We start from the raw sequence: 12,899 nt of genomic DNA on the forward strand, positions 1-12,899 counted from the left end.
TGTATTTATTGTATAATGTTATCTTCAAATTAGTTGCCCAGATTATTAGATATATGCATGCAAAATTGGAATAAGAAAGGAAAAAATTATAAGAAATTAAGAAGAGAAAAAAAGGACAAAATTGAAAAAAAAGAAGGGGAACTACCTGCTCAGGCCCCCCTCCTGTCCCTCTCTTGGACAGGAACTTTCTTTCTCTCAATAAATATATTCTGCTCATTAAAAAAAAACTGAAAAAAATTGGGAAAAAAGACCAAAATAAAAGTAAGCATTAACATTAATTAAATATTTTCATAAGCCAGCATAAATCCACAGTACAATTATCCAAACCATCCTGCTTACATACATTTTCCTGCAATCCCTCTCCTGTCCTCCTCACCTCAGTAATCCCTTCCTTTTGAACAGGTTCATTCTTTTTTCAAAGTATCTATTGTACTCTTCAAATTTTGTTTACCCTTTCAAGTTCTTACACTAAGGAGATAATATGATGTTTTCACTTGCAGGTCTGATCTATTTCGCTTAAAAGAATAGTCTCTAGACTATTCTAGACTAGAATAGTCTCCATTTACCGGGAAAAGCCTCAAGCTTATCCTTTTCTATACCTGACAAAATTACTCCTTTTTTTATCCATTCCTCAGTTGATGAACATTTGGGGTGCTTCCAAGATTTAGCTATGACAGGTTGCACTGCTATAAACTTGGTTGAATATAAGTTGCTGTGGTATGATGTGGTATGACGTTTTCCATTCTTCTAGAAAAATATCCAGGAGGGGATTAGTTGTGTTAAATTGGACCTGCAATCATAGGTTTTTGAGGAATTTCCACATTGATTTTCATAGTGGTTGTACCAGTCTGCTCCCACCAAGAGTGGAGAAGTGTTCCTTTCTCCACACGGCACCTCCAGGATTTGTTATTAGCTGATGTCTTGATATAGCCTGTCTTTCTGGGGTGAGGTAGAATATCCGTATTGCTTTAATTTACATTTCTTGAATGATCAATGATGTTGAACATTTTTTCATATTTTTATTTGCCATTTGTATTTCTTCATCTGTGAAGTGAACATTCATTTCAGATGCTCATTTTTGGACTGGGTCTTTGAATTTTGGGGGCCTGATTTTTTTTTAATATTTTATATGTTCTAGATAGAAGGTTTTTGTCAGAGGGGCAGTTGACTATAATTTTTTCCCAGTTTGTGGGTTTTCTTTTTAGTCTGTTGGTGATTTCTTTTGACATGCAGAAAAAGATGAGATTCTCTCTCAAAAAGATGAGATTCCAGTTGTTGATTCTTTGAAGTATGTTCCATTCAGTTTGGTTTTCGTTCATGAACTCTCTGCCTACCTCTGTGCCTTTAAGATTTCCAACTACCTTTTCCCATTAGGAGATTTAGTGTTTCCAAAATAATGTTAAATCTTTGGTCTATTCTGGCTATAGTTTGGTGCATGGTGATAGACATGGTCTAATTTTAGTCTTTAGCATGTGGAAAGCCAGTTTTTCCAACGCCATCTACTAAAGAGGCCCTGTTTTATCCGGTGAAACATGTTTGGCATCTTTGTCAAATATAAGGTGGCTAAGTGTGTTTGTAGTTGTGTTTGCATATTCTGATCTGTTTCATTGATCCTCAAGTCTATATTTTTGCCAGTGTCCTGCTGATTTCATCACAGTAGTTATGTAGTATAATTTCAGGTCAGGGATTATGATGCCTCTTGCCTTTCCTTTGTTGCCCAGGATTGCTTTTGTTATTCCAGGTCTCTTACGGTTCCAGATGAATATTTTCTCTACATCTCTGAGATATACTAGTGATATTTTCATTGGGATTACATTGAATCTGTAATTTTGGGAGTATGGCTATTTTCACAATATTGCTCCTATGTATCCAGGAGCAAGGAATATCTTTCCATTTACCAAGATACTCTTCAATCTCTTTTCTCAGAGTACTGTAATTTTATTCATTTTAATGAGAAAAAAATTAAAAAGCAATGAAACAATGTTAGTAGGACAATTATAATAATTGATACATTGCATATTATTGTCTTTGTAGGAGTTATTCAGAGGACAAGATGCAGACATGATATCTTGTCTAAAACAATTTAGGACAAACCTTTCTTCTCAATGAATGAACTGAGAGAAAACAGCTGTATATCTATCCTAACTATCTTGTGTATGCATATATATTTTTTATTACAAAATGGTCCTTTATTTATATCCCCCTTTTTTTGTTTTGTTTTGTCAGAGATGGGTGTTCCACTGCAATTAGACAAGCTGTATTTGGAGAAATCTTTAAAGGATCTTTTCATATTTGATTCCAGACCAAAGACTGTAGGAACTTGAATTCAGCAAACTAACCCAATATAGTTCAATAGTCCATAATAGTAGTAAATTATCAGCACAACTAGTAATTGTCAGAAGTTGTTGGTGTGAGCCTTTTATAGCTCAGCATATTAATATAGCTTTACTTTTAATGCCTCATTGTTACACTTTTCTGCTGGATAGTTAAAGACCAATTTAAAGCAAGACTTATATCACTCAAAATGTAACTTTTACTATCTGACAAAGTTATTCAAATCGCCTCAGGATTTACCCTGGAATCACGTACAAAACTTTGTAGATCTTTTGTCAGTGTCAGCCATCTGGATGAGTCATGGCCATTGCTTGACCAATTTGCTCTCTGTGAAAGCCTAAGAGAAATTTGTTTCTCTAGGTGACTCTCCTTAGGCAAACATTTTCCTGTGTGGTCCCATAATCTCCTTGATCAGAAAATTTGGGACACCACTTAGTTACAGGATGTCACAGCAGAAGTTCTCTTATGTCCTAAGTCCTCACTGACCTTGAAGGGCTAGGGCAAAAATATTGTCTATCTTTTTAGCCCATCAATCTCTCTAATTTTTGGTCTGCAAACTTTAGTTGTTAATCCATAAGAGAAGCTTAATGATATTATTACCATGTAACAGAGGCCATTAAGCTTAACATCACTATCTGTCTGAACATCAAACACCTTAAACGTAAAATGAAACTGCTCTTTTCCAACAACCATGGATATTCTAAAATTTAAATCCCTATATAATATTAAAAAACAATTACACATTCTTACACAGAAATTTATAAATCAAACTATATGTAAACATTTTAGCAGGCCAATCCTATGACATTTTTGTTTTTCTTGTTTCTCATTTACTTTTAATACCTTTTTTTTTTGTACAAACATTTACTTTAAAGAGAGCGATAATTGATATGGCATTAGAAGCAGTATGGATTTAGAAGACCAAAAAGACAGGTATTTTAAGCTTGTTTTCAGTATTACACATTGCTGTGTAGTTGCTCAGTTCACAAAGTACTGTAATTTTCACTGTATAAATCTCTTCCTTTGTGAGGTTGATTCCTAAGTATTTCATGTTTTTAGGTGTCATTGTGAAAGGCATGGTTTCCCTAATTTCCCTCTCAGAGCATTTGTGGTTTTGTACAAAAATGATACTGATTTTTGAGTGTCAACTTTGTATTCTGCTACACTACCAAATTTGGTTATTAAATCTACAAGTCTCTTTGTAGAGTTTTTGAAGTCTTCTATTTATAGTATCATGTCATCTGCAAATAATGATAACTTCACTTCTTCCTTTCAATCATTATTACTTTTTTTCTTTCTCTTGTGTAATTGATCTGGCCAATGTTTCTAGAACTGTACTGAATAAGAGCGGTGCCAGTGGGCATCCTTATCTTGTATCTGATTTTTAAATGAAGGATTTTAGTTTTTGTCTGTTCAGTGTGATGTTGGCTGTTGCTTTCTCATAGATGGCTTTTATCAGGTTGAGGTAAAGACCACCTATTCTGATTTTCTGTAGAGCCTTTATCATGAATAAGTGATGGACTTTGTGAAAAGCTTTTTATGCATCTATTGAGATGATCATGTGATTTTTATCTTTGGCTCTATTGATGTGGTGTATTACAGTTATGGACTTGCATATATTGAGCCATCCCTGCATTCCTGGAATGAATCCCACTTGGTCATGATGTATGATTTTCTTGATGATTTTCTGCATTCTGTTTGCTAGTATTTTATTGAGGTTTTTTGCATCTATGTTCATCAGAGACATTGGCCTATAGTTTTCTTTTTTGGTTGTAACTTTCTCTGGTTTTGGTATCAGAATAATACTTGTCTCCAGGAATGAATTTGGGAGAATTGCTTCCCTTTCCATTTCATTGAAGAGTTTCAGAAAAGTTGGCACTAAATCTTCTCTAAATTTGCTGTACATCTCAGCCATGAATCCATCAGAACCTGGGCTTTTCTTTGTTTATAGATTTTTTTATTACATTTTCAATTTCATGTCCTGGTATTGGCTTATTCAGAGTTTGTATAGCTTCTTGACTCAGCTTTGGCAATTAATATGTATTTAGAAAGCTGTCCATTTTCTCTGTGTTTTCCATCTTTTGAAAGTGAAGATTTTGGAGTAAGTTTTGATTATATTCTGAATGTTTATAGGCTTGTAGTGATTTATCCTTTTCATTTCTTATAGCATGAATTTGAGGTTTTTTCCTTTCCTTTTTTTGTAAGGTTGGCTGGGATTTATCAATTTTATTTATTTCCAAGAATAAACTCTTTGAGTCATTAATTCTTTGTATTTTTTTTTATCTCCATTACATTTATTTCTGCTCTAGTCTTTATCATTTCCTGCCTTCTTTGAGCTTTGAACTTTACTTGTTCTTCTTTTTCAACCTTGAGTTGTAGCATACGATCATTAACTTGGGCTTGTTCTGTTTTCCTAATGTGCAAATTTGCCTCTACAAATTTTCCTGTTAAGATAGCTTTCATTGCGTCCCCCAGGTTTATGTAACTTGTATTTACATTTTCATTTGATTACAAACATTGTTTAATTTTATCTGTGATCCACTGGTTGTTTAGGAGGGTGTTATTTAATTTCTATGTGTTTATGGTGTTTTGTGGTTTCTTTTGTTAATAATTTCCAGTTTCATCTTACTATGATCAGACAGTATACATGGGATAATTTCAATTCCACTGCATTTACTTAAGTATTCTTTATGTGCTAGTCCCTGGTCTGTTTTGGAGAACATCTCATGTGCAGCTGAGAAGAATGTGGAACATACGCAACTTTATCCCACCACTCTTTTGACTTTTTGAAGCAGTTCAAGAAGTCTTATTTCCCATCTTTTTAGTTGGGGTCTCATGGCTGTCTTGTCCTGAATTGATTCAGCATATTTAACTTTCATGGTTGTTTGACTTTGGGGCAGTCCCAGAAGTTGCACAGCACCAAATCCAATGATTGTGATAGGTAAGGACACACTATAATGTTTGTATGAGTCTGCCTTTCTCTTGGGTGCCACCCAAAAGCAGCATTCTCTATAATTTTTATGATAATTCAAAAAGTTACTCACCAAAGACTTCCAGAACTCCTTCAAAAAGTGTTAAAAATGGAGCGTGGGAGATGGCTCAATAGAATAAGCGCTTGCCTGGCAAGCGCAAGGGCCTGAGTTTAATCCCCGGTTCTGAAAAAAAAAAAAAAATGTTAAAAATGACGGGATAATTTCAGTGTTGCCTAATGACCAGGTTTTGTTTTTTGTTTTTGTTTTTTTTTTTTCCTTTGTAGTTAGTACTCCCTAAGGTCACAAAAATATTTTCTTTGGGTAGTGTTATTGTTTTTAAATCTACATTTATATCTAAAATCCATGGAGAATTGAGCTGGGGTCAGGTGTGGTGCAATGTAGGGTAGACATAGAGATGCTTTTTTAGGGCTGGGGAGATTGCTCAGTGCATTTGATCCCCAATTCCACATGCCATATGGCCTCTGGAACTCGGGGTGCACTGTGCTGGCCACTGAAATCAGGCATGGTGGTGCACACCTGTAATCGCAGAACTGCGGAGGCTAAGGCAGGAGGCTCACTATGAGTCTGAGGTGCATAGAGAGACCCCGTGCCAAATAAATAAAAGATTTTTTTTAATTTTGTAAATTAAACATAAATAAAAAGATGCTGTTTTCTCCTATATGAATATTTTGTGGCTCAAGCAACATTTACTGGAAAGACACGCTATTATTTCCAATGCACCAAATAATACATGTGACATTAATCAAGTGAACATGTAGTATAAACCTGTTTGCAGACTCCAGTCTGTGGTCATTTTGTCTATCCTTATACTATTTCTGTGGCCTTATAATAATACATGATGATGTTCAATAGTGTAAGTTCTACAGTGAGCTCCGATTTGCCATATCAATAAAATATTTAGTACTGAAATGGTACCTCCACCCGCATTTGGCTTTCAGTATGTCCATGAGTGTGACTAATTTGCTTGTTACTATAACTTGTTCCTTGTGGTTACCTAGGTCTTTGTCACATCAAAGTCTTTTAAATTGAAAATTAGTCAGGTGTTTGCAGACAGCTAGGCAGGTCTGTTGGGTAATTAAGGCGGGAAAGAGGTAAGAACAGATAGAGGAAAGTTGTCCTCTTCAGAGGAGTCAGTTTAGGAGCTGGCCAGTCTACACTCACGAACTGGCTACTCTGCAGATTGAAGAGCCACAATCTACAATCCAGGCAGAGGAGGGCCAGGCGAGGTCACCGAATGTAAATGTCTCGGGGTGGGGTGGGGTCCGCGAGGCCCTGCGAATCGGCTCGCCGGGGTGGGGCAGTGGAGCCGCAAATCACCAGTTGGGGGCCGGAGCGCGCCCCGGAGCTCAGAGCTGAGTCTGCTGCCGCCCCTGCGGGCTGGGACTCGGAGCTGCCTCCGCGGGCCTTGAGCAGCCCCGGCTGCGCCAGCGGCTACCGGGCGGGTGGAGCGCGGCGCCTGTGAGCCGAGCGGCGCCCCGGAGGTGAGTGCGAGCCGTGCGCCGCGCGTCCGCGGGTCGCTGCGGCTCTCTGGACGCCCGGGCCTTTCCTGGCAACCGTGAGGGCGCTCTGGGAAGTTTGTTGGAGAAAGTTAGGCTCTGGGAAGAGTGGAGCCGGCGCTCGTTGCTGTTCCCAAGCGACCCGACGAGCGGACGTAGCTGAAATGGGGACCGAGTTTTTCTGCTTTCCGGGCACCTGCGTGCGTGGGACCCCCAGAACGCTCAGCGATTTTCCCCTTTGCCCGGGAGCCACATCTTGCTCCGTGTTCTCTGGGTCCGGTCGTTTCTGTGGCCCGCCGGGCTGAGGGAGATGCGAGGACGGAGGGAAGGGGCTCCCTGGAAGCCAAGGATCGGAATAGGCAGTTTCTCCACTAATCTCTGGGGAAAGTTTACAAAGAAAGCGAAGGCGCCTGTTCTGTAACTGTTGACAACATCCCTCCCTCTAGCTCCTTTGTTGAAAGAATGAATAGTTGGCTGTGTTGCTCCCTTGGAGCTGGAGAGGGGGGAATGTGCGGAAAGGGACGGTGGGATGGAGAGGGTGGAGGATCGCAGCCCATCGTTCCCTATCTAGACTGTAGCCCCTAATTAATAGTTTGATCTGGTGTAGAAGCTTGTCGGGAGGCGGTGAGAGTGCTCTGGAGCCCCGGGCGAGGCTGCACATTCCCCCGAGCTGTCGGTTGTGGTGGGCGTGGGAGCTGGTGGACAATTCTGGTTTTAGTGTTCATTTAAAACAAGGTGCGATGGGGGAAAACCGTTTGTTCGACCTCGTGTCTGCCCTTGCGTAAAGCCATTAGCTGGGATGGAATAAAGCTGTGCACTTAAGAGATTCGTTTCAACCTTGACTCTGATCTCCCAAGGCTACTTAGACCTCTCCACGAAAAGCACATTGGCCGAGGGAAGGTCAGTTTGAGGGCCGATTATGTCCCGGTGTGTTGCCAGGGGGTGAGACAGGATCCTGGTGGAAAGAGGAGGCCTCGGTTCAGGGGCCAAGACTTGGAGGAGCAGGGCTAAGTGGGGAGGGGCTGCCCAGTTAATCAGTTAAGCCTACAGGCAAAGCGGTTTGGGGAGAAGGGGCTTAGGCAGTGTAGCAGTATAAGGTAAATACTTTGCTTCGCCAGGGGTTTCCCCACTGCCCAGTCCTAACTTTCTCTCAACTGCTATGGGCAAGCCTGACATTTTCAGGGTGACTAAACAAGAACTCAACCTCTATTCTTACAGAAAGAACTGCTTGTTAAATGTATGCTAATCTTAAAACCCTTATCTTGTAAATCCAGCACTATGTTGCTTGAAAGACAATCCATGGAAGAATTATTCATACATTAATCATTTGGCTACACTTAATAAGTTTATACTTCAAAAATAAAGGGATACTTTTAGCTCCTAAACCCAAGTAAAGCTTCATTCTAAGTGGATAAGCCAATTTTATTTGTGGGGTATTCTAGCTCCTATCTCAAACTCTGCAGAGATTTTTGTTAAAACTACAGATTCAAATTGTAATTTCTCTGTCATGATAATAGTTGGAGCTGAAGGGATGATAAAATATGACATAAAGACCTGAAGGCCTGCATCAGATAACCATCTATGAATTTAATTTGAAAAATATCCCATTTCAAACATAAGAGAAAAATCCAAATAAGCAAGTCACTTATCTCTGCCTCAGCTTACAAGATCATCAGTTTCTTTGAAGTACTTTTGTAAAGCAAGTGAGTTGGGCCCTGTTAAGAAGCTGTCAAAGCCCAGCCCCTGGCCAGGCGTGGGGAGGCAGTACTATAGTTAAAGCTTGTTAGGCTCGCTCCTGGTGTTTTTTTTTTTTTTTTTTTTTTTTTTTTTACTTTTAGGGAACTGTCTCCACGATGTTCAGGCTCTCACTACTAGATCAGACTAGTAGTGTTTACAGCCTCCCAAGAGCTAGGATTACAGGCGCATGCCACCACACCCAGTCTCAATTGCCATCTCAGCACTGGGACTGGCACTGCAGGCCCAAGGATTGAACCCCCAACCCCTGCTTGCAGGTGCTTCAGTCCTCTGAGCTATTTGGCCGCCCCTTCTCTCTTCTTCTTAATGTTCACCCAAGACTCGCACTTTCATATCAAGATGTAGAGTCTTTGACCAATGTATACTTAGACACTGTGTCTGTTTACCTGCCCAGCAGAGGTCAAAGTAGGTAGTCAACATTTCACCCAGGTGTTTCTTTCAGAGCCTGCTCATGGCTCTGTGTGTGTGTGTGTGTGTGTGTGTGTGTGTGTGTCTATCTATCCCTGTGCCTGTTTGTATATCCATGTCTACTTGCCTTGGTGTTGTTATAACTGTTCTAGTTTTAAGCATTTCCTTCCTCATCCTTTCAAGTGGCTGTGATTTCATTTGTGAACTTCTGCTGTAAGAAGAATACTCTAAAGAAACAAGATCAACACGGCCCTGCCCTTCTTAGAGGAGACTTACCGTTCATTGAATGCTTGGCGTATGTCAAGAGTATCACATACACAATCACTTGGCATTTTCACAACTTTCATGAAATTGGTAATGCTAACTCATTTATAAATGAGAAACGGTCAGAGTTTGAGTAACTTGTCCAGGCCATATACACAGCTAGTGAGGCAGAGGCAGGGTAGAGGTTTGAAACCTAGGATCTGACTCATACCATTTTGAATTTTAAAGATTAACTAGTACATAAGAAATATATAATGATGACAGATACCAAAACAGAATCATCTCAACGTAGAGTAGATGTGGGAGCCTGGACCAGGAGACTCCACTGTGCTGTTCCAACAGCTTGCTCTACTATCAGACCTCTGACTTTGCTGATTTCTGCTTGGAATTCTTTTCTATCATTTTTTTTTTCTGGTCTCATATATTGTTACCTGTTAATAAAGGCCTTTCTAGACCTTTCTAATTTAGCCCAACAAATATTTTCTATCATTCCATCCTGTTTTATATTCTTTGGAGTGCTTGTGACTTGGATACTACTTAGCTTATTTTATTATTTGTGCCAGTTGGACTCCTTCATCACAAATGTTGGTGCCCTGGAAGCCAGGCCTTATCTAATGTATTAAGTCCTCAGCCCTGGTACACTGTAAACTTAAAAGACAGGTTTCATGTGAATGAATATTTATTTTCCTTATCTGGAAGACTAAACTGGGAACTATGAGCATTTATTCATTATTTAATGACTGCTTCCTCCATAGGGTATTAACCTCTTAAGGATAGGAACCACTTTTGTCTTATTTGACACAATCCACAGCACAGTGCCAGCCACACAATAAGGCCTCTATAAATATTAAATGAATGCTTCTGTGGACTGAATGATCATACTCTGTCATTTGAGTCTGTTATCCAGGTAAACAATTATGAGTGTAAGTTGTTCTGTACTAGAAAGATTCACTGACCCAGTGGTTCTCAGCAGTGACTCTACTTAGGACAATACTAGGAAGTCTTAATAAGCTGGTATTCTACCCCCAGAAATTCTAATTTCATTGCTCTAGGCTGTGGTTTGGCATCAGGCTTTTAAAGGCTTCCCACGATTCTTACATATAGCCAGACTGAAATTTGCCATTATATGCTTTCAGAACTCTTTGCTTTTGGAATTGGTAGGCTTGAAAGAACCATGGTGAAAGAGGAAGGATAAAATTCATGGATATTGCATAGTTCCCGGCATTTTAAAAGATACTTTTACATGTTCACATTTGATAATAAAAAGCTCAGGAACCTACCTTCTGGTTTAAATATTCCCTATCTGTGGATAATTACTAAAAATCTACATCTGTCCTTGCCCCTCACTGCCCATAGTAGTATATAAGCTCCTCATAGACCTGCACCCTGGTATCATAGCTTCTTATCTTCCTCCTTCAGGAGTCCTCATCTGAAACTGGTGGACATGTTCCAGCATCAAGCTGTTCTACCATGGCCTCGTTATTTCCAGCTGAAACTTTGAGCTTCCAGTGTCTCATCATTGCTGACCTTTCTTTCCCCCCTCTAACCACTACCCAAGTAGAATTCTTAATCATTCTTCCATCAATTAACATTAGCAAGTGTAACCTCCCCTATAACCTTCCAGAAATACTAGCTGTTTACGTGGATATTGACTGCACTCTATCCAGCTCTTCTAGGTCTTCCCTAGCATTTACAGTCAAGTACAGACAGTTTGACAGAACCTTCAAGACTTCATGGTCTGGTCCTAAGCTGTGAATTTTCCAGAAAATCCTCAACTTCTCCTCTCAAGCTACATAGTTTGCAGTGTGCTGTGCCTCTGAGGATACTGCCTGCTTCTTATGCATCTGCCCTAACAGCATTCTCTTGAAAGACTTTCCCTGAAAATGTCAACTTTTCAAAATGTTTCATGTCCATGGTTGTCCTTTCTGAGATACTTCTGAGGTTCATTTGCCAAAATTAAATATTGTTCCTTGCAGTACAAGTGTCACTTTTCATGAGTTTGAGTTCTACTCTTCTCTTATTGAAGTTCATAGTCAGAGGCTGCAGCTTGCACCAAGGCATCTTTGTTTCTCTAAGGGTCTTTTGTGGAGCAGGCACCTATATGTTTGTTGAGAAAAAGGAAAGGGAGGTGCTACCGTCCTTTGTTACCAGAGAGTAAATTAAGGGGCGGTAACCTGCAGAAAGGCATTTTTAGTGTATTTTTGCTCAATCTTGAAATCTAGATTGATCTTGCAGATACAGAGAAAAAAAGCTGCCAAAGACATGAATAATGTTTGCCCTTTGTGTTGTCTTGAAATAGACTTATTCAACAGTGTGGCCTTTGCATATGAGAGCTTTTGTAAGGTGCTACTGATGCCTCCCCCAAGTTTTTTGAAATGATCTGGTCCTATGTATTAAGTAGGAAGGTGATAGTCTGAAAAGGAGAGACTGGCTGGGGAATCCTGATTGTCTTACATCACTGATGGTCTGCTAGAAGGGTAGGGAATTTGTTTTTGTTTTTTTTTTTTTTTTCAGTAACAATGATTAACATTAAGCAAGTGCTGACAGTGTGCCAGGTACTGGGCAGAACCAATAGGGGCCTTCCTGGAACTCAGTTCTAATGTTCTGCACCCACTGTGAGCCTACTTTTCCTATGGTGGCCCTGGGTGGACATGGAGCAGGCCAGGTTTGGCAAAGAACAGAGGAAAGGGTAAGATTACATTTCTTGAGCAAAAGGTCTTTCACTCATCCAGTTTTGTTTTATTGCATGGCAAAGCAGTTTTTATATTAAAAACAATTTGTTGTTTTGTTTTTGGTACTAAGAATTGAACCTCCAAGGCCTTTTCACTGGTCTATAGCTCCAGCCTTTTTAATTTTTTATTCTGAGACAGGATCTCACTAAGTTGCCAAGTTACCCAGGCCTGACTCAAACTTGGAATCCTCCTCTAAAGCCTCCCAAACTGTTGGGATTACAAATGTGTGCCACCATACCCAGGTGTGTGTGTGTGTGTGTGTGTGTGTGTGTGTGTGTTGTATATACAGTGTTTCCTTTGCATGCTCTACTGTGTTTATCTTAGTGCCACCTCTGTCAACTTGTGGAGGCTATCTTAAAGTCATATCTCAGGGTCTAGTTTTGGTCAAACTGACTGCACTGGCGCCAGAAAGTGGTAATCTTCCCCAGAGCTCTTCCCTGCCCAGAGCAGTGGGAAGGAGGGTCAGAAAGGAGGAGGGCTTGAGATAAGTTGTGCAACAAATGTCTGTTCTTTCTGGTCTTGGATGAGGGCAGCTTTTGGAGAGGGGAGCACAGGGCTGAGCTGGCCTGCTGTCTTGTGCAGCCACTCTAGTATTGTGGCCAGTAGAGAGGATCCTTATATCTCTAGAAAATAGTCCTAATTTTTACTGGAGTTTCTGTGGGTGTTTTTCCTCCATATGTTGGCATTAGGCTTCACTAAAATCGTAATTTTGGGGGGAGATCAGGGACACTGAGTTCACTCAAGGTGAATGTTGGTACCAGTGGTCACACTGCCAATAAGTATTGGAGCCACTCCTGCAACCCCATGTGCCTCTTTCCTCCCTTTTCATGCTCCCTCTGCCCCATTTCCCTCTGCCTTTCTTATTTCTCTTCCCTTTTTATTCTCATTTTACAGGAACCCGTGGGTATTGCTTAACT

At 40.1% G+C, this 12,899-nt stretch overlaps 1 protein-coding gene across 1 annotated transcript in view; it reads left to right on the plus strand.

Moving 5' to 3' along the window:
- The first annotated feature begins 6,689 nt into the window (after positions 1-6,689).
- Positions 6,690-12,899, plus strand: part of Bcar3 (BCAR3, NSP family adaptor protein) — a 121,032-nt gene continuing 114,822 nt past the window's right edge. Inside the window, exon 1 of the mRNA XM_004635715.2 lies at positions 6,690-6,808. The gene's annotated coding sequence lies outside the window, so the exon portion shown is untranslated. The remainder of the gene's footprint in view (positions 6,809-12,899) is intronic.

Source organism: Octodon degus, unplaced genomic scaffold (genome assembly GCF_000260255.1).
Source record: "Octodon degus isolate 3935 unplaced genomic scaffold, OctDeg1.0 scaffold00074, whole genome shotgun sequence".
Classification (NCBI taxonomy): Eukaryota; Metazoa; Chordata; class Mammalia; order Rodentia; family Octodontidae; genus Octodon; species Octodon degus.